The sequence below is a fragment of the Bos indicus x Bos taurus genome, chromosome 1, assembly GCF_003369695.1.
Source record: "Bos indicus x Bos taurus breed Angus x Brahman F1 hybrid chromosome 1, Bos_hybrid_MaternalHap_v2.0, whole genome shotgun sequence".
Taxonomy (NCBI): Eukaryota; Metazoa; Chordata; class Mammalia; order Artiodactyla; family Bovidae; genus Bos; species Bos indicus x Bos taurus.
The window spans coordinates 35,417,029-35,442,496 of NC_040076.1; positions in this window are offsets into that span (position 1 = coordinate 35,417,029).

A 25,468-nucleotide genomic window follows, 5' to 3' on the forward strand; every position below is an offset into this window, starting at 1 on the left:
ATAATTTACATCAAAGAGATTACCTCTCAGGGAAGAGTGACTTTCCTGCCATTCCTAATGGTAAGTGGATAATAAGTGGATATTAAAAGTACATATCTCTTTATGCATTTTATGATAATATATTTTCTATATTTAATGTGATTAAAGTATGGGATTGGGTACAACACTGACTTGAAGGAGGCTCAGCCGTGAGGGTATAAGAAGGGAAAGATAAGAATTATTTCAAGGGAACAGTAAAAGAAATATAATATAGAAACCCAGAGACAGCAGGAAGAGTAAAACTAACAGATTTGTTCATTAAGGGAATGAGAAATACAGATCATTTCTGAATGCAAAATCACAAGGTAAGCATACAGGGAAAAACACTTAGTTGCTAGGATAAGAGCAAAGTTGGGATTACAGGGTGGTTCAGTGATAATCTGCCTGCCAATGCTGGAGACATGGGTTTGAGCCCTGGGTCAGGAAGATCCCCTGGAAAAGGGAAGGGCTACCCACTGCAGTATTTTTGCCTGGGAAACCCCATGGACCAGGAAACCTGGCGGACACAGTCCATGGGGTCACAAAAGAATCGGCATGACTGAGCAACTAACAAGTTCTTAGTGAGACTTTTTTTAAAACTGAAAAGTTGTCTCACCACTCTGAAATTTCTAGTGTTCTGTGGTCATCCTTCCTTTTGCTACCCAAACTAAATATTTCAGACCCTTATCACACGTGAAGTCATGTAATTCTCAAAAATATTGTTTTAGGATTTTCTTGAGTTGCTTTTTGTCACTTGCCATGTCCAGTACTACCGTATGTAATCCAGGGGATCCTATACTGTACAGGCCAAAGGGCAATACACACAAAGACCAGATGCTGGGCAATACTGGGAGTAAACACACACAATGGCCCTGCATCTCCCATCTGGAACCTCCTCTGCCTGCTCCACTGTGATTCCCTGTGTGTATTGCCATGCAGCATCCCTGCATCTTTGGGTTTCTCTGGCCTACTCCCCTGCCAGACGTGGACATTCTACCTCCCCTCGGTCCTCTGGGTTCCACTAACCATTGTTGCAATCTTTAAAAATCTTGAATTTCATAGTATCCAAAGAGATTCCCCCCTCCCTCCCTCCCCCACCACCCCACACACACTCACACACACAAATACACAAAACTTAAAACTCTATATTGACAGCATGTCCAACCCCCAATGTTCCTATTATTAATTTTTTGTTTGCTTTCCAAATAAGATTATGAAACTAACATTACAAATAAGCACACAAAAATTACAAATAAGCAAACTAAACAATTACAACATTATCCATAATAATGTAATAAAGAACTCATGGTAGACATTGTTCCCAGAAAAGTACCTGGACAACTACAAAGCTACAAATTCAAGGGTTAGAATTATGTGCTATGAGTCCGTCATGATTCCATGACGTGCCAACAATATTTATTTATCCAGAATTCTAAGCACACTGTCATGTCCAAGTTGACATGTCAGATGATGACGTTGAGTTTGTAGGAGAAACCCAGCAATCCTGGCTAATCTCACCTTACCTTGGAGAAAACTCCAACAATTGGAGAAACAAGGGCATGTGGATATCAGCAGCCCCACTTGTCTGGGTGGGCTTAACCATGAGCTTATACTTCTGAAAAAATAAATATTAAGTGAACTTTCCCAGCTTTTCTCCTTGAACTGAAGAAGACAAAGTCAAGGACATAGCCACGGCTGAGCAGGAGTGGCACAGTTGTGAGGGTGTCAATATTATGTTTGCATCTCCAGCTTGTCTGCGGCTAAGCTCAGATTTGGAGGATGCCTGCAAAGTAGTCTGTGGTTCTAGATTCCAAACTCAAAACGAGTAGATATCCTTAATTGATACTTGATAAGACTGCACTGGAGTAATTTATCAGTGTATAAAATACATAATGTACATTCATATGCTGTTCCTAAAGTATTTACTGCCTCCATCAGATTTAACTAAAGAAATGCAAGTTGAAGAAATAAATGCCTACAGAAGAGGGGAGACTAAAACGATGGGTAAAGATGATCCTGGGATGCCGCCAAACCAATTCCCTTGTACTTTCCAGTTGCAAATGGACACCTTTATCAGCCATCCTCACTGTGAAGGGGTCTGCTTCCCCCTGCTGGAAGCATCCAACAGCTGCACTTGCTCCAGAAATTTCTTTTCAATCACATCACCAAGGATAGTAACAGCTAACATTTATTGAGTGCTTGCCCCATAAATCAATTTGGTATATGAAAGTGATAATAAAATGTCACCTTCCTCATGTGCATGACTAAATCTTGCTTATGACTCCTGCAGATGTGGCTTCAGTTCTGCCTGGGCTTCTCTTTGATCACAGAACATGTAATAACACAGTCAAGCCAATGGAATATGGTTGGATATTTAAAAAGAGCTCTGTTGGCCTCTGGCCTATCTCAAATATGTGTCCACACGTTCCACTTACTCTCAAAACTTGCAGTCATATGCAAAATCTCTACCTTATCAAAGGAGAAATTCTTACATTTTTTCCTTTAAATATCATATCATTTTTCTTCTTCCCATACCAATGCTTCAATAATTATTGTCTTCCATGCAGAAAAGCCTTCAGGGTCCTATGGAGACCTCTTTCTTAACCAATCATATAATTACTTCCTTATAATACCTCCTATAATAATTGAAACATTGTAGCCTGATTCCTTCCATATCTCTGTGTATATGTTTTATGTACAGATTAGTTATTTACACAGATTAGAAGCCAATAATAAAACATTTTTCCAAAACAAAATAATCTTATGAAGCCATCAAAATCAATTCATCGAATTTCACATATATATGATATACTATAATATTTTATGGGCCAGATTAGGTAAATGTCACAATTTGAAACACAAGTTAATAAACATTCAGTGACCATGAACAGTTACTAAAGCTTCTGAATAAGTAACATATCATAAATAAGGCTGGTAGTCATTTGGACATCTTCCACTTGTCATCAGGAAGTGAGGTGTATCCTCAGGAAGATAATTAAAGGGAAATTGTAACACAATTTTCTAGGACAGTAATAAACACAGATAATGCATATCCAAGACAAATTGGTGCTTTGCAATTAATTTTGTTTTCCAAATAGAGACTGTGTGTCACTGAAAGCGGGTTCATTTTGAAGAGTGAAATTTCTAAGATGGAACCGATCTCTGGTGATTCACAGCAGATGGGAAAAACATGACCTTCTCAGTTTTAAGATTTTCAAAAATTAATATCACATGGGGAACAGTTGATTAAAAACACAATGGTTTCAAATTTGAGAGGCCTGCCTGAGATAAATATGTGTGTGTTTGTACTCAGCCATGTCTGACTCTTTGTGACCCTATGGACTATAGCCCGCCAGACTCCTCTGTCGATGGAATTTTCCAGGCAAGGGTACTGGAGTGGTCTGTCATTTCCTTCTCCGTAAATAAATATAGACAATCTTAATAAAGCTGTGCTCCAACTTACAGAAAAGTTATGAGAATAATTTTTTGTCTCACTTGACTATTCCTTGGTCAGAACAAGCTGTTACTATTTTCTGTAAGTAACAATGCCTATTGGTGACCTTGAACTTGACTTCATTATTTTCACATTGGAACATATCAAATTTCATAGTCCGCCAGGATTCAAAACAGACAAGGATTGAACCCTGGGAGATCAAAATTCAAAATCAAAAGATATCTAAAATTACTCTGACAGTCCCATCCAGGAGGCATGTGTTCTCCCTGTGAGATTTTCAGTTCTGCTATTATCTTAAGAAAGAACTGTTACAACTGTAATCAAATCTTGATGCAAATAAGCATAGATCATTTACAGGCTTTATACTGGCATAACTTGGCTGTTACAATTGGCCCATGTATGCTGATACAAATAATTCTTAGAGAATCTAGGGTTAAATTCTCTGAAGGAAGTTCTTTTGATTTATGGTGGTGGTGGTGGTTTAGTCACTAAGTGTTGTCTGATTCTTGCGACCCCATGGATGCAAGCTACACCAGCCAGGCTCCTCTGCCCGTGCTCCAGGCAAGAATACTGAAGTGGGCTGCCATTTCCTTCTCCAATTTATGATGGTAGTATGTTATTGTTTTTCTTCTGAGACAGTGAACTCAAGGACTATGATCTCAATATCTGGGAAATATTTAGAATTTTTTTTCATTTTTGACAAATCTTTTAAACTTTTGATAAACTGGATTATGGCAATTAAGGATGGTTTTATTTATTTATTTATTTATTGTATTCCAATAAATTTTTATTTACAAAACAGGTGGCAGACAGAATTTGGCTTGTGGGCAAAGTTTGGTGATCCTTGTTTTAGATGTGTTTTGCTTGTTTGCTGCTGTGGGTTTTTTTTTTTTTTGGTACATATACACAATGGAGTATTATTCAGCCATTAAAAAGAATACATTTGAATCAGTTCTAATGAGGTGGATGAAACTGGAGCCTATTATACAGAGTGAAGTAAGCCAGAAAGAAAAACACCAATACAGTATACTAACGCATATATATGGAATTTAGAAAGATGGCAACGATAACCCTGTATACGAGACAGCAAAAGAGACACTGATGTATAGAACAGTCTTTTGGACTCTGTGGGAGAGGGAGAGGGTGGGATGATTTGGGAGAATGGCATTGAAATATGTATAATATCATATATGAAACGAGTCGCCAGTCCAGATTCGATGCACAATACTGGATGCTTGGGGCTGGTGCACTGGGACGACCCAGAGTGATGGTATGGGGAGGGAGGAGGGTGGAGGGTTCAGGATGGGGAACACATGTATACCTGTGGCGGATTCATTTTGATATTTGGCAGAACCAATACAGTATTGTAAAGTTTAAAAATAAAATAAAATTTTTTTAAAAAGCAAGAAAAAAAAATAAGGATGGTTTTAAAACAGCTAATAGGAAATGGAGGTTTAATATATGCACCATAGATAAATAAAAATGTATTTGGTATCTCTGGAAAAATACATAACTCTTTTCTTCAACCATTTAAAGTAAAAATAGAAATGCTATGAGAGAGTACATTTCTCTACTAAGTCAGTATTATTTATTTTTAAACTCGGGCTTTATTTGACTATTCCATGAATTTAAATGATGAAACCTCTTTATAAAAAGAAGTTATATATCTAGCACATTATGCACATTATTAATGGCAAAGGAATGTCTGTGTCCATAATTAAGTATCATTGTTAAAGAACAACAGTAAGCAGAAGACTCAAATTAATACACAGTGTCTCATTTTCCAATTTGAAATATTTTTAATAGGCTGAGATTAGCTATGACTATAACCACATATGCCAGCTTGTTTGGTAAAGATGACCACAAATTGTGGCTGAATGAAAATTGTATAACTGTAGTCTCCTTATATTTGAGAATTAATTGGATTTTGGCTAATATAACCATTTATGAAATAATCTTACATATGTGCTGCTTCTATTGCTCACTCCTCACACTCAAGTGTGGGTTTCTTAAATATCCAGAAAACTTGACCCCTACTAAAATTTGACTATATTTCTTATCTATGCATGTTGCATAAATGCAGTATAAATCTAATTGTTTTAGAAAATTAAGACATATTTCAAACATACAAAGAATTTAAACAATAAGTCTCCCTTATCATCAAGAGTTAATGTATGCTTATATTTTGTCGTTCTTTGCTTTAGATCACTTTTTTTTTGGTTAAAGAAAGTAAAATTTTACAAATGTGGTTAAAGTGAAAGTGAAGTCGCTCAGTCGTGTCCGACTCTTTGCGATCCCATGGACTGTAGCCTATCAGGGTCCTCTGTCCATGGGATTCTCCAGGCAAGAATACTGGAGTGGGCTGCCATTTCCTTCTCCAAGGGATCTTCCCAACCCAGGGCTTGAACCTGGGTCTTCCACATTGCGGGCAGACGCTTTACCATCTGAGCCACCAGTGGTTAAAAGTCATACCTAATACACCCATTACTGTCTCCCTCTCTTTAGAAGGACCCAATACCTTGAAGTTATGTGTAATCTACTGGTCTTTTTTTAAATTTCTCATATATATGTATATGTATATCTGTGTTTATAACAGCATGCAATATTAATGACATATTTTATAACAATTCATATGAATAACACCTTACTGTACATGTCACTTTTTTGCTTTTAATATTTTTGTATTTCAAACTTGATATATGAAGGCCACATATTACAAGTTTCATTATATTCTACTTAATGTAAGTGCCATAATTTCTTTATTTCCTGAAAATGATTTCACATGATTTTGTTGTAGCCTCTTAAACATCCCTCAATCTTATCTGGTTTACTTTCTGCATCTTGAAATAATGTTAATTAATCTGTCTTTCTTGAAACACTTATAATTTTCTGTATACCACTAGCTCCTGGGTTTCACCAGTCCCCACTGCTTTTTGTCTTAGGGCAAAGCTTTCTCCTGAACTTCAAACCTATAACTGGACATCCCACCTAGCTATCCCACTGACAGTCCATGTTTATCTTGCTGAAGACTGGATGTTCCTTGTCCAGGCTCGACCCTTGTCTAGTGTTACCTGTGCCATGAACCTTGACTCTTCCATCATCCATACAACTATTCCATCACGAAATCTGTGTAATTACTTCCTATGTAAAACTTTCTATATAAAATCAATTTTCCGGCCTTTAGTCATCAAACTTTATCACCTGTTTTCCACAATGAATTCTAAATGATCTTTCCAGATATCAATATGCAATTGCCTTGCCTAACTTAAGTGTTTCCATGTGACTCTTTGAATCAAATAATCAAATCTTAACATAACTCACCAGGCCTACTAGCATTTCAATTTCTTTACATATCTCATACTCATATTGACACAATTCTTCTCCCTCCATCAAAATATTTAAAGAGGTAGAAAGTTGAAAATGGTAACTAATTATATTTCTCTTGATCTCTTAAATGTCTTTATTGAGGCCTTGGCATTCTATCACACATACAATAAAAAAAAAATCTTAAGATAACCAAGTTGGATCTCATAATCATTTAAAATGATAATGAAAAAAGATACTGAGAAATTTAAGTAAATATAGCTTTTATTTTTAAATTACATTTTGTAAATTACAGAGTAAAAATCTTACTTAGAAACAAAATGGACAGGAAACAGTAGTTTCTTAAAACTTGTATAGCATCACATGATTAATGCCTTTATGTATAACTTGTATTAATATATAAAAATCCTGCTTATTAAGTAGGTTCCTATTATATTCCTAAGAGGAACAGTGATTTTATATCACTAGAGAAAGAATTAGTGAACTGGCAGATAAAAGTAAGAAAAATATCCAGAAAAGAAGCAAAAAAAAAAAAAAAGAAAGAATAGATGAAAGAGCTAGTGAGACACTTGGAAGATAGGAGAATTCCAAAGTACATTTTATTGATGTTCTAGAAGAAGAATAAAGAAAAGTATGTAAAAAATAATACTTATAGAGTTTTCTAGAATTGAAAAAAAAACAAATATTTAGCTTGCAAAAGAACAAGTCCTAGGCAGAAAAATAAAAACAAATCCATACTACATGAATGTAGTTGAAATGCAGGATCAAAGATACAGGAAAACCTTACAATCTATATGCGGAGAAGAGAGAAATCACCAAAATAGAAACAGCAGCTTGACAACTGGTAAAGAATCTGCCTGCAATGTAGGTGATGTGGGTTCAGTCCCTGGGTCCAGAGATCCCCTGGAGAAGGAACTGGCAACCCACTCCAGTATTCTTACCTGGAGAATTCCTTGGACATAGGAGCCTGGCGGGCTACAGTCCGTGGGGTTGCAAAGAGTCAGACACAACTGATTGACTAACACACACACACACACAGAAAATAATGAAATAATACCTTCAAAGTGTATAGGAAAAATAATTCAGCAAAATAGTCTATATTCAGCTTAAATATGATTAAAGAATAATGTAAAGAAGGTAATTTTTAACGAAGTTTAAATGCACTAATCTCTACTAAAGGAACTATGATGTGAACTGAAGTGAAGTCGCTCAGTTGTGTCTGACTCTTTGCAACCCTGTGGACTGTAGCCTACCAGGTTCCTCTGTCCATGGGATTTTCCAAGCAAGAGTACTGGAGTGGTTGCAATTTCCTTCTCCAGGGGGTCTTCCCAACCCAGGGATTGAACCTGGGTCTCCTGCATTGTAGGCAGACACTTTACCATCTGAGCCACTATGAAGGTATATATTAATATTTCATCATGGATTAATTTCCTGAAGAAAACAGTGATAGTCAAGAAATGATGATGATAAATGAATAAAATTTGTGTACATCTAAATAAGCATTGACAATAAAAGTAATAACAATAATTTAAAATGGTAATGATAATAACAATACTAATGATGATTTACCTGGCTAATTAAATATCAAGGTGAAAGAAAAGTACTAAAGATGATAAAGAATATGAAATAATAATAAAATATGAAAGCATCACAAGAGAGGGTTTTAAAACACTTGGGGAGGAATATAAAGACTGATAAATTTGACCTTATTTAAATTTAAAATTGCTCCAAACTCAACTCTTCTATAAACAATTATATATAAGATATTAAGCACAACAGATATAATTTTGGCATCATTTAAATGACATTGCTTAACAGATGTTAAGCAGCATGAAATTTTACTTAACTTAGATGAATTTATAATAAATCACAATTTTCTAAAATATGAATAGAACACTGCCTTGTTCATAGCAGATAGTCAGTAAATATTTTTTAAGTGAATTAATATTTCAGAATGCCTGAAATAATTCATTTAATAGCAAAAATAATGAATAAAAATTTATATCTTAAAATACAGATAATATTATGATTTTATTTTTTGTTTTGTCCTTAATCCTTTTACTAACCTTAATTATAAATTATATTACTTTTTGGAGCTTACATTTTATAACAAATTTGTACATGCCATATTTTTTTAATTAAAAACTGAGATATCAGTCCTGGGTGTTCTTTGGAAGGACTGATGCTAAAGCTGAAACTCCAGTACTTTGGCCACCTCATGCGAAGAGTTGACTCCTTGGAAAAGACTCTGATGCTGGGAGGGATTGGGGGCAGGAGGAGAAGGGGACGACAGAGGATGAGATGGCTGGATGGCATCACCAACTCGATGGACGTGAGTTTGAGTGAACTCTGGGAGTTGGTGATGGACAGGGAGGCCTGGTGTGCTGCGATTCATGGAGTTGCAAAGAGTCGGACACGACTGAGCGACTGAACTGAACTGAACTGAACTGAACTGAGATACCTAAGGTTCACATTAAGGAACTCTAGCTATTTTCAATTCCAGTGATAATTTCTGGCACTGGTTAAAAACAAAAATATTAATAAAAGAGATTCTGGTGATATTAGAGTAATGAATTATATTATGATTTTTAAAAGCAGTGGAATAAATCTGATGATACAATTGAAAAATTTTCAGGACACAAAGCATACTAAAATGAAAAATAGGTGAATAAAATAAACAACAATATTATTAGTCATTGCTGCTCAGTTTTCTAATAATGCTAAGCTAGATACCAAGTAATGATACTTTACCTTTTTGGGAATCTAATACCTCTTACTGATTGAAAGCACAGATTTTTAAATGAGCTCCATTATTTTTTATTGGCATGATGAATTATGAAATAGCTTTTTTTATAATAAGAGTTATTCTACCTCATCAGCATTTCTATCTTGAAGATAAAATTAAATATCTGCTTCTAGTGTAGAGACATGGATTTATCGATCCTTTGCTTTTCAAATTAGTAAAGTTTTCTCTAAGTTAAATTTATTGCTATATTTTTCATTTACTTTCTTAATTTTTTTTATTTTTAAAGAGAAAATATGAATAAAATACTGTTAAAATGTTTGTGAATTACTAAATCCTATAAAATAAAATAGGAATTGACTTGATAAGGATGCATTCTTTCTTCCTGTTTTGTGGGCCGGAAAATGTTAGATATCCCTCCAGAAATCATATATACCTCACAAAATATTTGATTTTAAAACTCTGTAGTTTAAAAACTTGAATGATTTTGAAAACTTTGTTTGAGCTTAGTAACAATTTCTTTGCTGGAAAACAGTCTCTCCTAAAATAATGCTGAATTCTTTAAATGTACAGCTGTTCCTAAATTGTATCAGAGCTTCCCAGGTGGGCTAGTGGTAAAGAACCTGCCTGCCAGTGCAGGAGGCACTAGAGATGGGGGTTTGAAACCTGGCTCAGGAGGATCCCCTGTAGGAGGGCATGGCAATCCGCTCCAGTATTCTTGCCTGGAGAATCCCATGGTCAGAGGAGACCGGCGGGTTACAATCCATAGAGTCGCAAAGAGTCGGACACCACTGAAGTGACTTAGCACACATGCAAATTGTATCAGAACTGGATTTCTGGCAAAACTAAGAAGTGTTTCTATAGATTTATTTTCACTTTTCAAAGAAAATGCAAACTTTTAGTCACTCACGAAGCAAATTATGTTAAAATGTACAACTATCAAAAAATATGGATGCAAATTCATCTGAGCTGGCATTCAAATCATATTAGCAGCAGTGCTTGATTCCTTTTATTGCTTTAGTTATTGTTTTATTGGTCTAAAAAACTATTCATTAATATGTCAAAACTTATGGAGACTTAAAACATCAAATAACTTTAAATCTTTTTAAATAGGCAGAAAGTTATGACCAACCTAGACAGCATATTAAAAAGCAGAGACATTACTTTGTGAACAAAGGTCCATCTAGTCAAGGCTATAGTTTTTCCAGTTGTCATGTATGGATGTGAGAACTGGACTATAAAGAAAGCTGAGTGCTGAAGAATGGATGCTTTTGAACTGTGGTGTTGGAGAAGACTCTTGAGAGTCCCTTGTCCTGCAAGGAGATGCAACCAGTCCATCCTAAAGGAGATAAGTCCTGGGTGTTCATTGGAAGGACTGATGCTGAAGCTGAAACTCCAATACTTTGGCCACCTGATGCAAAGAGTTGCCTCATTGGAAAAGACCCTGATGGTGGGAAAGATTGAGGGCAGGAGGAGAAGGGGACGACAGAGGATGAGATGGTTGGATGGCATCACCGACTCAATGGACATGGGTTTGGGTTGACTCCGGGAGTTGGTGATGGACAGAGAGGCCTGGCGTGCTGCGGTTCATGGGGTCACAAAGGGTCGGACACGACTGAGCAACTGAATTGAACTGAACTGAACTGAAATAGGCAGATTCTTTACCATCTGAACCACTAGGGAAGCCCAAAATTAACCTTAACGGTCAAAATCAGTTTTAAGTGATGCTTATTTTTTCCTTAATTGTTAACTCAATAACCAGAAAGTTAATAAAAGAAAAATTACTTACTAAATGCAATTTCTCTGATCTCTTTTAGCAAACATTTACAAAGAAAATGTGGCTGAAGCTTTCAGTGTATGAACTGATTAAGTCAGTGTCTTGGCTTCCTCTATTAAGGCTTAAGCTTCTTTCATAAAAACCATGTTTTATCTCATTAAAGATGAGTCAAATAAACTTTCTGAAGTTGATAGTATCAGAAACCTCACATAAAGAAGCCAACACATTAAAGGAAATCAAAAAACATCAGTTCAACAGTATTTATCTAAGACATATAAGACTATTTTACAATCATAAATCACAGATTAAATCAGGATGATACTTTGCCAATTATCTCATAATTTCAAGTGTCTTTAAGCAGAAGAACCAACTTTTATTTGAAATCTCAATCTATAAAGTAGTTACATGTTCTGGAACCCAATTGTGTCAGCCCATTTCATCCTTCACCCCTCCCTAAAGAACTGCCAAATTCTATGGCTTTCATGAATGCAGTTTGAAAACCATAGAATCCCATCATTTTATGAAGACATTAAAGGCACAGAATTAAATAATAGTTGGCTTAAGACTTGTACACCATCCTAAAACTTCATTCTCATTCTTTCCAGTCATGACACTGCCTCAGCTCAAGGAACCAGTACATATAATATAAATGGCTTTAAGTATGGGCTTCAGAGGGGCTTCCCAATGGCTCAGCAGTAAAGAATCCACCTGCAATCCAGAAGCTGCAGCATGCACGGATTCCATCCCTGAGTCGGGAAGATCCTCTGGAGGAGGGCATGGCAACCCACTCCTGTATTCTTGCCTGGAGAATTTCATGGACAGAGGAGCCTGGTGGGCTAAATCCATAGGGTTGCAAAGAGTCTAACATGACTGAAGTGACTTACATGCATTCACATATGTGTTTCAGAATTGAATAAATCTTAGTTCTCGTTCTACCACTAATACTGCTAAAAGCAAGTTCTTAAACACTCTAAGTTTTATCTTCTCCATTTTGATGAGAATTAAATGATATGGCTTATATGAAGGACTCACCACAGTAATTCTGCATACCAAGTACTCAATAAATATTATCTCTTACTTAAATATTATCTCTTAATTAAACACACTGTACATAGGTGCTCATAATTTTAAAAGTTACACAAATCTTTAAACAATTAAAAGGAAAAGAATAAGCCAGTGTATTATATAGACTAAATCAAAATGACTTCCTTACTGAAAAAAAAAAAAAAAATTAAGTAATGAAAGGCTTCCTAGGTTGCGCAATGGTAAGGGATCTCCCTGCCAGTGCAGGAGACACAGGAGGCGCGAGTTCAATCCCTGGGTCGGTAAGATCTCTGGGAGTAGGAAATAGCAATCCACTCCAATATTCTTGCCTGGAAAACTCCAGGGACAGAGGAACCTTGGAGGGCTACAGTTCATGAGGTTCCAAAGAGTTGAACATGTTTGAAGTGACTGAGCAAGCACCCACGCTAGTAGAAACACAGAGCGAAAGAAGAGAACTAGAATTTACAAGTATTTAAACAAATCAGGGCTCTTGATAATTTAAGGGAAAAATACACATCTTGGTCAGATCTAGGGCTCTCACCCTCTGGTATTCCTGTAAGTCTTATCCAACTTCACCAAAGTTCATTTCTAACCTTCATTTTATGTGTTAAAGCCATCTTTCCTTATCTCTCCTTACAGTTAACAATGATCAAGAGAGGGAGAAATGTCTACCTGATGTGGTTCTATTTCAGGGATGAGGCTGTTCTTTTTGCTGAAACTGTTCTTGACTCATCGCTCAAATGGTAATCCTGGTCTAAGGATAGCATACACAATGGTGTTGACAATTCTGCAAACAGGGGTCGGGGGGAGCTCATTTCGGTAAAAAGTGATCTTGAAAAGGAGACCAGGGAGGCCTGACCGCTCAAAGTCATTTTCTCAGTTCCTTTATCCAAATCCAGGTGTGATAGACATATCCTGCTAGATATCAAAGCAATCCTCTGACATGAAGGAGCCTCAGATATCACAACTTTCAGAGATGACTGCTGCTGCTGCTAAGTCACCTCAGTCGTGTCCAACTCTGTGCGACCCCATAGACGGCAGCCCACCAGGCTCCACCATCCCTGGGATTCTCCAGGCAAGAACACTGGAGTGGGTTGCCATTTCCTTTCAGAGATGACTAAATCACCACAAAATTCACAAACACTGCTATTTTCCAGGGAACAAAACAAACTCAGGAGAGCTGAAGAATAATGTTAAGTATCTGCTCCCTCACAAACCTAACCCACTGTTCAGCTCATTTTCTCTCTAGTTAAACACCATAGTTGGCAAATTGACTTGGTTTTGTTTTACTTTTGTGGTTACAGATGTTTAATGTTCCACAGCCTTTTCCTACCAATGCACTTTGAAGGGGACCCTAGAGTTGAGGGGCCCCAGAGCTGAGTAATCCCAGCCAAAGCCCATTCAGGTAAATGAAGTGTCCTCATCACAGACCTGCCCCTTGCCCATCTCCCATATCTAAGAAGTGCCTGCTGCAATTGCTGTGATGGGATCTTCTTACTCTTACAGAACCAAAAGCACTTGGCACCTTCTCACTGAAGCACTTCCAGCATCAGGCTGCTCATATACCTACATATCCATGTATAAAAATGGACAGGTACAGATATAGGGAGATATAAACTGGAGAAGGCAATGGCACCCTACTCCAGTACTCTTGCCTGGAAAATCCCATGGACGGAGGAGCCTGGTAGGCTGCAGTCCGTGGAGTCGCTAAGAGTTGGACACGACTGAGCGACTTCACTTTGACTTTTCACTTTCATGCATTGGAGAAGGAAATGGCAACCCACTCCAGTGTTCTTGCCTGGAGAATCCCAGGGACGGGGAAGCCTGGTGGGCTGCCGTCTATGGGGTTGCACAGAGTCGGACACGACTGAAGCGACTTAGCAGCAGCAGTAGCAGCAAGGAAGGAATAATTATGATTGAATGTTGTTAATGATTCCAAAAAGAATTGATCATTAACCTGAGTTTTGATAACTTAGCATGGCATCATTAAGTAAATGATGAAATTATCATGCAAACAAAATAAAATAATTATTTTAATTTTTGGAAAGCAACAAATGTTGTTAACTATTTCAGAAAATCATAACATATACTGTAATGCTACCCAGGGTATTTGAATCATTAATAACAAACAACAAAAACCTGTGCATGTTTCACTTCTGGTATAAACATCTGACTACTTCTCTACATCTTCTACTGAAGTCTTGCTAAGATATTTAAATATTGAAACATTTATTACTTTATTATAAGTTAATAAAATTATTATAAATTAATCTTACCGATTAGATGGTTCTAAAGACATGATATTGTATAATTTTGGTACATAAAATATTGGAATAAAATAATTGGTATTTTATGAAATTATGTAGGTGGATTGTATTATCTATGAATTTTATTCCAGGATAGTAAAAGGGAGCGATATTTGCTTTTATAAAAGAATCTGATAAAGCTGAGAACTATTTTTCCAAAGCAAACCAGATACAATTACTGCTAAACAAACCTGATTGTAAAAGTGATAAAGGTTTTGTATTAGTTTTCTAGGGTTGCTGTAAAAAAAAGTACCACAAACTAGTAGTTACACACAAAAAAATGTATTCTCACGCTTCTGGAGGTTAGAAGTCCTTTTTCTATTCACCTAGAAAACCCAGACTAACACAGAAGGCTAGGCAGCAGAGAAGAAGTCAATGTTATACCACAAGAACAGTGTGGTTAAGACACTACTTTAAGTATCCTGAGCCCTAGATGCTACTTCCTGACCCACTGCTGACACCGTATCAGCATTGACGTGTGCCATCTTCATCCCTGTGTTGTGACTCTGTCGTGGCCACAGTGAGTAGTCCTCAGCTGTCATGATATCTTGATTTTATTCACTCCAAATGCAAAGTCTCAGTGGAAGCATCAGTTAACCAGTGCCAGCGGGTGGGGAGAGGAAACCCCCAACCCCCTTTGCTGTTAATAGAGGAAAGTCAGGCTCAGCATCCCACCGAACACTGCACACAGGACATTCCCTCAAATTATCAGGGAATTCAAGTAGTCAGCAGAATAAACGCCAATGTCAACTACTATGACATTCAGAGCACCTGGTTAACTTTCTTCATACTTGTTCTATATGCATATATATGGGGCTTCCCTGGTAGCACCGATGGTAAAGAATCTCCCTGCAATGCTGGAGACGCAGATTCAATCCCTGGGTCAGAAAGATCCCCTGAAGAAAGGAATGGTAATCCATTCCATGCCACACACACTTACAGTATGTTTCAAATATGTGTTTAAAATATCTAGGTCACCAAGAAGCATCTGAAAGAATTCTTACACCAGCTTTGCTAAAAATAACATTTTAAGAACTAAAACTTGTCTACCTCTGCTTCCCTTGTCTATTTTGACTAATTATATTCTACCTGGAAGACCATATATATTCTAAGGATGTCATCATGAGTTTTATTTCCTACTAATTGAACTATATTGTGACTCTAGCATAAGCCCTTTTTCCTATTCTTTTGGAAACACTAACAATGAAAAATTTTTCCAATACTCAAGATAAATCAGTTATGAACAAGTTTAAAAGAGAAAAGCAAGTAACCAAAGTCCTAGCAAAAATAATCAGTGTCACCAGTGGATAATATTGAAAGCTGTTATTTATAGGAAGTTGAATATTACAACAAAATGGAAAGTGACGCTGGGAAAATTCCAAGATTTAAAATAGTTTCTTCAATAAATGTCATAATAAACAAGGCAGGAAAAGTCAGATGTTTTTCATTCTCACACTCCTTTCATATTGCTAAGAGAAAAGTGACCTTCTCTATTGCTAAATTCAGGAAGTTATCTATCTGTAACAATATCGATGCTTCAAAAATGTGAAGAACTGAAAACAGAATTTAGTGAAAAATCAAGAAATACACCCTTCAAAATAATATGTTCTACCAATTAGCTTAAAATATTTTACATTGTTATCTTTTAATACCTCCAAAGGTAAAAACAGGGGAGAGACTTCCTTCTCTATGAATAAATAATAATTGTGGAGCATTCTCTATGTGCCAGGAACCATGGGCGATGTCTGCATCCATGCTATTTCATGTAATCAGCGTAAACCTATGGTCCAAGTACAGCAACTGACTAATTTTCTTCTAATCTAGTGTCATATTCTCCATCTCTTTCCTCCCCCATGAAATTTATGTGTTGAAGAAAGAGGAATGTGCCCTTTGAAATTGCCTATAGTCTGGATTTCGTTGACTGCATCAAATTTGCCTCGGTTTTTATTTTCTTTATTTTTATGAGACTACTTAAAAGGTAAGGTAATTGTCTTTCACCCTGAGACACATAATATCTGGTTTTCTCTCTGTGATGTTAGCAGCCATTCAGATGTATTTGATTCTCCTTGTGCCAGTTTTCAAAATAATGGATTAGTTCACTGACATGGTCTAATTTTAAGCTATTAGTTAATATTTTAGTACCATTATAAACCCACAGATCTAAATATATTTGAAGTGATGCAATCTTCTGTGGTTATTATCTTTTTTGATTATCTAGTTGTCTGATTTTTAGTCAGTGAGAGCCTTCTCATATGAGCATTTGAGCAGTCCCTTACTATTTGGTGTGACGTATTACCATCTCATCTTGTACATGTCCTGCCCAGCCCTCAAATCAGCACTTTCTCCAAAGGAACGCTGGTTCCCCTTATTGAGATACTGTACTTAGACTCAACATGGGCACTTGATGACATTGCTTTTTATGAACTGCAAAACAGCCAAAGCTTTTTTGATCAGGAATTTGACAAAGTGGAAAACGTTTGCTTGTCATCAAAACTGTTAGATTATCAATCAAAGCTATTTTCAAATGGTTTCCTTGTTAGTTTGTTAGACAATACAAGACTAAGTAAGGAATGCAATAAAAAATCTTAGAAGCACTGTCAGTCAAGAAAGTGACCAATTCGCATAGTCTTTTTTTCCTTCATATTTTATATCAACTTCTAAATGTATATAAAAACAGGTATTTGAAAGCTTTGGAATAATTACACACCTTTTTCAAGCACTATTACCTGCTGTATCTCCATAGTGCTTTACTGGCATTCTGCCTCCCACTCCAGTGGTTTTTGTCACAGGGCTGTGCTGCCTACTGATGGCAAAGGAGATCTGCTTCAGATACGCTCTACACTGGGTGAGAAGTCAGTCCTATAGCAGAAGAGCCTTCTTCTTCTCAAGAAATAAAGCTTTTACATCGGAATTTCTCTTTTCAGATCTAACAAGAGGGAGTTGCTACTCTGGTAGCAACATTGCCACAGGAGTATTCTATTGCTAACGCAGGATACATTTCTAAAATCTTTATGCAATTAAAATACTTCAGATCTTGTTTTTTAAAAAAAGACTTGGAATCTGAGGAGTGAAGCAATTAGAAAATTATGCTTTTAAAAATGGTAACAAAAATAAAACAATGACCATAGCACACTAAATAAAGGAATCATCAACATAGCGTAAAGTAGCCACTTCAATTCCTTTGAGGAATAGATGAGTTATAAATAAATAAGCAAATTAATAAAAGATGTACTTTATAATAATGGAATTCTTATTTACTGAACACCTAAATTTTTCCATTTTTCATGAGATTTTTATAGTATTTCTTGCTTTGTTGCTTGTGGTAGAAATATTAAGAAGTATGTAATTATTTGTGTGTATGAGAGAAAGTCAAGAGAGTGAAGTTGGGAAAGAGAGATATGGAGAAATCTGCCCACATTCTCAACGCTTTCCTGATACAATGATTTGAGATTATTTTACCTAACTCCAGCATTCAACCATCATCTCTAGAGGTAAATAATAATTGGAGTGCTTCAAAGGGCAAAAGCTCTGAGCAATCTTCATGGAAGCCAGTCAGATAGACATTATTACATATAGACTTTCAAAACTGCATTTCCATTCACATCACCCACAAGGATTTCATACCAACATGCTCCAAGCACTTGGGACTTTGGCCTGACTCTGTCACTGTCTCCTACACGTTGTCCTGCTTCTCTCCTAATAGCTGTATGAGTGCAGTTCTAAGGATCATGTTCATACGTTTTTCAGCATCTTTTATTCTCTCAAGATCGTATCACTAGAAAATCCTGTAATTTTACTCATTCTTCAGCTTTGCTGGTTTTTTTAATTCCTGGTTCTATTTTTCTCTTTTTGATTGCAACTAACGAGTCATGCCTGTAAACTTGTTTGCTCTCCAATAAATACTTTTATAGTTGAGTAAAAGATACACAGAAGGGAAATTAGAATATACTACAGTAAACCTGAAAAGTGAAGTGTTTCAGTCGTGTCCGACTCTTTGTGACCCCATGGATTGTAGCCTGCCAGGCTCCTCGTCCATGAGATTTTCCAGGCAAGAATACTGCAGTGGTTGCCATTTACTTCTCCAGTAAACCTGAAAAGCTGAGGGAAATTCACTGTTTATGAGAAGTATTATTGTAATTAAACACCAAGTTATTCTGATGGTTCAGAGTATATAGGACATTAAGATTCTTAATGAGAAGCCAGGGATTCTGACTCTTAATTAAATGCTTTTTACTGCCACCATTCTGTCTATCTTAAGTTTCCAAAGGATTTAAATAGATGTCTCCTGAACTTGTCACTCTTAACAACATAAGTTGTCTCTGAATGTTAAAAAAGAAAATGAGGGCAATAAGTTGGAAGAGATTAATGTAGTCAATTTGCTACATTGTTGGGTTTCGTTAACTTTAATTGCATAACAAAATAAAATTTCTTAATGTTATTGTCACAAGTAATTTTTTCTTTTCCATAATAATGTATTTTCCTTTATTTTGTCACATAAGGTTTTTGTTCCATGACCCACAAAATATTGTTATACATATGGAAGGTATTACTAGTTTTCTGAAATGCAAATAAAAAATGAAGATTGTGAAGTCTTCACAAGTTTCATAACACTTCTTAAATATTTCTTCAAACTTTTCTCTAACTTAGTGGGAAAACAAATTCTCTTTGTCCTACTCTACTTTCAGGTCAGATTCTTTCTCTCACTTTCAAAGTGAAAGAAAGCGTTAATTGCTCAGTCCTGTTGGACTCTTTGGGATCCCATGGACTGTAGCCCACCAGGCTCCTCTGTCTATGGAATTCTCCAGGCAAGAATATTAGAGTGGAATGCCATTCCCTTCTCCGGGGGATGTTCCTGACCCAGGGATCAAACCCAGGTCTCTTGCATTGCAGACAGATTCTTTACCAACTGAGCCACCAAGGAAGCCTCCCTCACTTTAGGTTCAGTTCAGTTCAGTTCAGTCACTCAGTTGTGTCCAACTCTTTGCAACCCCATGAATCGCAGCACGTCAGGCCTCCCTATCCATCACCAACTCCCAGAGTTCACTCAAACTCATGTCCATCGACTCAGTGATGCCATCCAGCCATCTCGTCCTCTGTTGTCCCCTTTACCTCCTTTCCCCAATCCCTCCCAGCATCAGAGTCTTTTCCAGTGAGTCAACTCTTCGCATGAGGTGGTCAAAGTACTGGAGTTTCAGCTTTAGCATCATTCCTTCCAAAGAACACCCCTGGCTGATCTGCTTCAGAATGGACTGGTTGGATATCCTTGCAGCCCAAGGGACTTTCAAGAGTCTTCTCCAACACCACAGTTCAAAAGCATCAATTCTTTGGTGCTCAGCTTTCTTCACAGTCCAACTCTCACATCCATACACGACCACTGGAAAAACCATAGCCTTGACTAGACAGACCTTTGTTGGCAAAGTAATGTCTCTGCTTTTGAATATGCTATCTAGGTTGGTCATAACTTTTCTTCCAAGGAGTGAGTGTCTTTTAATTTCATGGCTGCAGTCACCATCTGCAGTGATTTTGGAACCCCCCAAAATAAAGTCTGACACTGTTTCCAATGTTTCCCTATCTATTTCCCATGAAGTGCTATTATTATATATAATGTTGTAGTTTTCTTTTTTGAGGCCAGCTAATATTTGGTTCTCTTTGAGATTTTGTAGTTATGTTTCAAAGGGAGTAGTTGTGATCATAATATAGTTTGAACCAGTATTTTAAAAAGAACTTTTTTTTTTTAAACTTGCTGAATGCTTGTCCTCTACAAAGTCACTTATAAATGAAAATTTATTTAAAAACAAAAAGGAATAACTTAGCTTAAACTGTATTATCAATATTTTAGTAAAGAATTTATAAATTGAAGGTTGATTTGATGAGCTGGAATAAATTTTGAATTATAGTTCATCAAAATTAATGAAATTGTGAATCTCAATTTAATTTCTACTTTACAATGCTTTGATTTACTGAGACTTGTGAGTTCCAATTTTGGAGATGAAGAGTGAGGATAGGGATGTGGGCTTACATGGTTGATTTTATAAGTTCACCATACATACTTCATAAGAACATTGCAATGTCCATTATTTGAGTGATATTAGTCCCTTGTAATGGAGAAGGCGATTGCACCCCACTCCAGTAGTCTTGCCTGGAAAACCCCATGGACGGAGGAGCCTGATGGGCTGCAGTCCATGGGGTCTCGAAGAGTAGGACATGACTGAGCGACTTCACTTTCACTCTTCACTTTTATGCATTGGAGAAGGAAATGGCAACCCACTCCAGTGTTCTTGCCTGGAGAATCCCAGGGACAGGGGAGCCTGGTGGGCCGCCGTCTACGGGGTCTCACAGAGTTGGACACGACTGAAGCGACTTAGCAGCAGCAGCAGCAGCAGTCCCTTTTAAATGCAAAGACTTGAATGAGTTCATCTTATTTTGGATTGCTTTAGAGAGTTAAACTAGGATTTAGTTCTACTCTAATCACAGAGGCTAAGGATGTAAGTGGGCTTGAGGAGACAAAAGAAAATTTGGTGTGAGAGGATAGATCTAGATAGGGTTGGAGAAAATTAGCAAAACACCAAATGTTAGTGTGTTGAAATGCTGGTTGAGATTGAAGGTGGGTCAGTGAAAATGGAAAAAAGAAAAAAGTGGAAATGAGGGACAAATTCAGAGAGAGGTAAGAGGAAGATAATAAGGAAATATATTAACTCAAGATCAATGGAACAAAATAGAAAGCCCAGAGATAAATCCACGCACATATGGACACCTTATCTTTGACAAAGGAGGCAAGAATATACAATGGATTAAAGACAATCTCTTTAACAAGTGGTGCTGGGAAATCTGGTCAACCACTTGTAAAAGAATGAAACTAGAACACTTTCTAACACCATACACAAAAATAAACTCAAAATGGATTAAAGATCTAAACATAAGACCAGAAACTATAAAACTCCTAGAGGAGAACATAGGCAAAACACTCTCCGACATACATCACAGCAGGATCCTCTATGACCCACCTCCCAGAATATTGGAAATAAAAGCAAAAATAAACAAATGGGACCTAATTAAACCTAAAAGCTTCTGCACAACAAAGGAAACTATAAGCAAGGTAAAAAGACAGCCTTTAGAATGGGAGAAAATAATAGCAAATGAAGCAACTGACAAACAACTAATCTCAAAAATATACAAGCAACTCCTACAGCTCAATTCCAGAAAAATAAATGACCCAATCAAAAAATGGACCAAAGAACTAAATAGACATTTCTCCAAAGAAGACATACAGATGGCTAACAAACACATGAAAAGATGCTCAACATCACTCATTATCAGAGAAATGCAAATCAAAACCACTATGAGGTACCATTTCATGCCAGTCAGAATGGCTGCAATCCAAAAGTCTACAAGCAATAAATGCTGGAGAGGGTGTGGAGAAAAGGGAACCCTCTTACACTGTTGGTGGGAATGCAAACTAGTACAGCCACTATGGAGAACAGTGTGGAGAGTCCTTAAAAAACTGGAAATAGAACTGCCTTATGATCCAGCAATCCCACTGCTGGGCATGCACACTGAGGAAACCAGAAGGGAAAGAGACACGTGTACCCCAATGTTCATCGCAGCACTGTTTATAATAGCCAGGACATGGAAGCAACCTAGATGTCCATCAGCAGATGAATGGATAAGAAAGCAGTGGTACATATACACAATGGGGTATTACTCAGCCATTAAAAAGAAAACATTTGAATCAGTTCTAATGAGGTGGATGAAACTGGAGCCTATTATACAGACTGAAGTAAGCCAGAAAGAAAAACACAAATACAGTATACTAACACATATATATGGATTTTAGAAAGATGGTAACAATAACCCTGTATATGAGACAGCAAAGGAGACACTGATGTATAGAACAGTCTTTTGGACTCTGTGGGAGAGGGAGAGGGTGGGATGATTTGGGAGAATGGCATTGAAACACGTATAATATCATATATGAAACGAGTCGCCAGTCCAGGTTCGATGCACGATACTGGATGCTTGGGGCTGGTGCACTGGGATGACCCAGAGGGATGGTATGGGGAGGGAGGAGGGAGGAGGGTTCAGGATGGGGAACACATGTATACCTGTGGTGGATTCATTTCGATATTTGGCAAAACCAATACAATATTGTAAAGTTTAAAAATAAAATAAAATTAAAAAAAAAAAAAGATCTTGAAAGCAATCAGTGTGGCAATGAGTGGCCTAGACAGATTCTAACTGAGGCTGGAGAGAGTACTTTCTGTGGGATGAACCTGCATTTTTGGTTGAAAGAAGAATAAGCAGATAAAACAGCATTGCATCTTCATTATTTTCATAATGTTTCACTGTTTGACTTCTTCTGTTTTAACTGAATGTTCACACTGCTTCCTTGAAGATTTTTTTAGCCACAGTTTAACTCTCAACAGTATGTAATTTCTAAACACTTTTTAAAGGGACCATAATTGAAGAACATGTTCAAGGAGGGCTATTCTGTCTATACTATGATCTGCTCCACGCCTACATCCCACATGGTTCAGCCAAGTTTTTGTGCCAACTTTTAAGATAAGGTATCAAAATTGAACTTGTTCCTTTCAAGTCCAGTGAAAGTGAAAGTGAAGTTGCTCATTCGTGTCCAACTTTTTGCAACCCCATGGACTATAGCCCACCAGGTTCCACTGTCCATGGGATTTTCCAGGCAAGAATAGTGGAGTGGGTTGCCATTTCCTTCTCCAGGAGATCTTCCCCACCCAGGAATTGAATCCAGGTCTCCCGTGGCTCAGACGGTAAAGTGTCTGCTTGCAATGCGGGAAGCCCGGGTTTGATTCCAGGGTTGGGAAGATCCCCTGGAAAAGGAAATGGCAATCCACTCCAGCACTCTTGCCTGGAAAATCCCATGAACGGAGGAGCTTGATAGGCTACAGTCATGGGGTCGCAAAGAGTTGGACAAGACTGAGTGACTTCACTTCATTTTCACTCCCACAGTGCAGGAAGACGCTTTACCATCTGAGCCACCAGGAAAGTCCCTTCAAGTCCAGGCTAAGATCCAGATTTCCCATGACATCCTCAACTTTCCAGTGTTGGGAAGAAAAGAGCAAAAGAGAACAACTTCATCTGCTCAGCCTCTGTACCCTGCTTCTTAAACTCTAGCACCCTCCATTTGTCTCAGGATGGAACTAGCTGCTTTCCACCTTTTTATTTGTTCATAGGTAGCATTTTGGAGAGAACATGCAATACTTTTAAAAACTATGAAAATTAATTCTGTTTATTAAAAGGATACCACCCTTATGACAGAAAATAAGAACTAAAGAGCCTCTCATTGAAAGTGAAAAAAGAGAGTGAAAAAGCTGCCTTAAAGTTCAACATTCAGAAAATTAAGATCATGGCATCTGGTCCCATCACTTCATGGTAAATAGATGGGGAAACAATGGAAACAGTGAGAGACTTTATTTGGGGGAGCTCCAGAATCACTGCAGATGGTGACTGCAGCCATGAAACTAAAAGAGGCTTGCTCCTTGGAAGAAAAGCTATGACCAACCTAGACAGCATATTCAAAAGCAGAGACATTACTTTTCCAACAAAGGTCCATCTTCTCAAACCTTTGGTTTTTCCAGTAGTCACGTATAGATGTACAAGTTGGACTATAAAGAAAGCTGAGCACCGAAGAAGGGATGCTTTTGAACTGTGGTGTTGGAGAAGACTCTGAGGAAAGACTGAAGACGGGAGGAGAAAGGGACGACAGAGGATGAGATGGTTGAATGGCATCACCAACTCAATGGACACGAGTTTGAGCAAGCTCCAGGAGTTGGTGATGGACAGGGAAGCCTGGTGTGCTGCAGTCCATGGGGCCTCAAAGAGTCAGACAGTGACTGAACTGACTGACTGATATTAAAAGATGAACCACCAAACCTATCATCCCATCTCCCCCAAAATTGATATTTTTCTATAAATCAATCAAGATTGTTGATTCTAGATTTAGTTCCATCTCTCACAAAATAGAATATATCTTAAGATAGACAACATTCATTTTTGTTTTTTGCTCTCATAAGCTTTCAGCCTTTCATTTTAAAAATACACAATGCCATCACCTTAGTTCTGATGTGAGAGAAAAAATCTAACGTTGTTATAACTGATGATAAACCTGCCAAGTATCACTTTTAGGTGTTTTCATATTGAGGTTATTTCTGCCTGTCTCATGGGTATATTTTCATTGCAACCTGAGTGCCATGAATATTTTTGGTTTTTGTTAAAATATTTTTAAATATCTGTATGACTGTAAATAGCAACCATGGTTTTTACCCTTTGAAAATAAATTTTTGCAAAAACTGCAATTGTTTAGTTGAAAGTCATATTTTTGTCACTTATAAAGGCAAATCTCACCTATGTCTAATTTTTAAGCAACCATTCTTAATGCATATTGACAACTCTAAGTTTGAGAAATAGGTAGTCTCACTTGAGCACTGTTTTCTATAAAAGCATAATGTCTTTAAACACATATACCAAACTTTCCTGGCTATCACCTGTCATTTCTATGGGGAGTCAGAAAATTCTCAGGAAGGTAAGGATAATACTCTTTTTTTAAATTCCTTCATTCATTTATTCAATCACCTCTTTGCTTTTTTTAATTTATTTTAATTGGAGGCTAATTACTTTACAATATTGTGGTTTTTTGCCATACATTGACATTCTAACATTGGTTTTTGTGGACTCAATAAGAATTTAATTTTGCTTTGAGGATCTTCTCTGTTTCAAAAACAGAAGTTATAGATTAAATATTTTAAAGTGTATGTGTGCACATGCATGTGTTT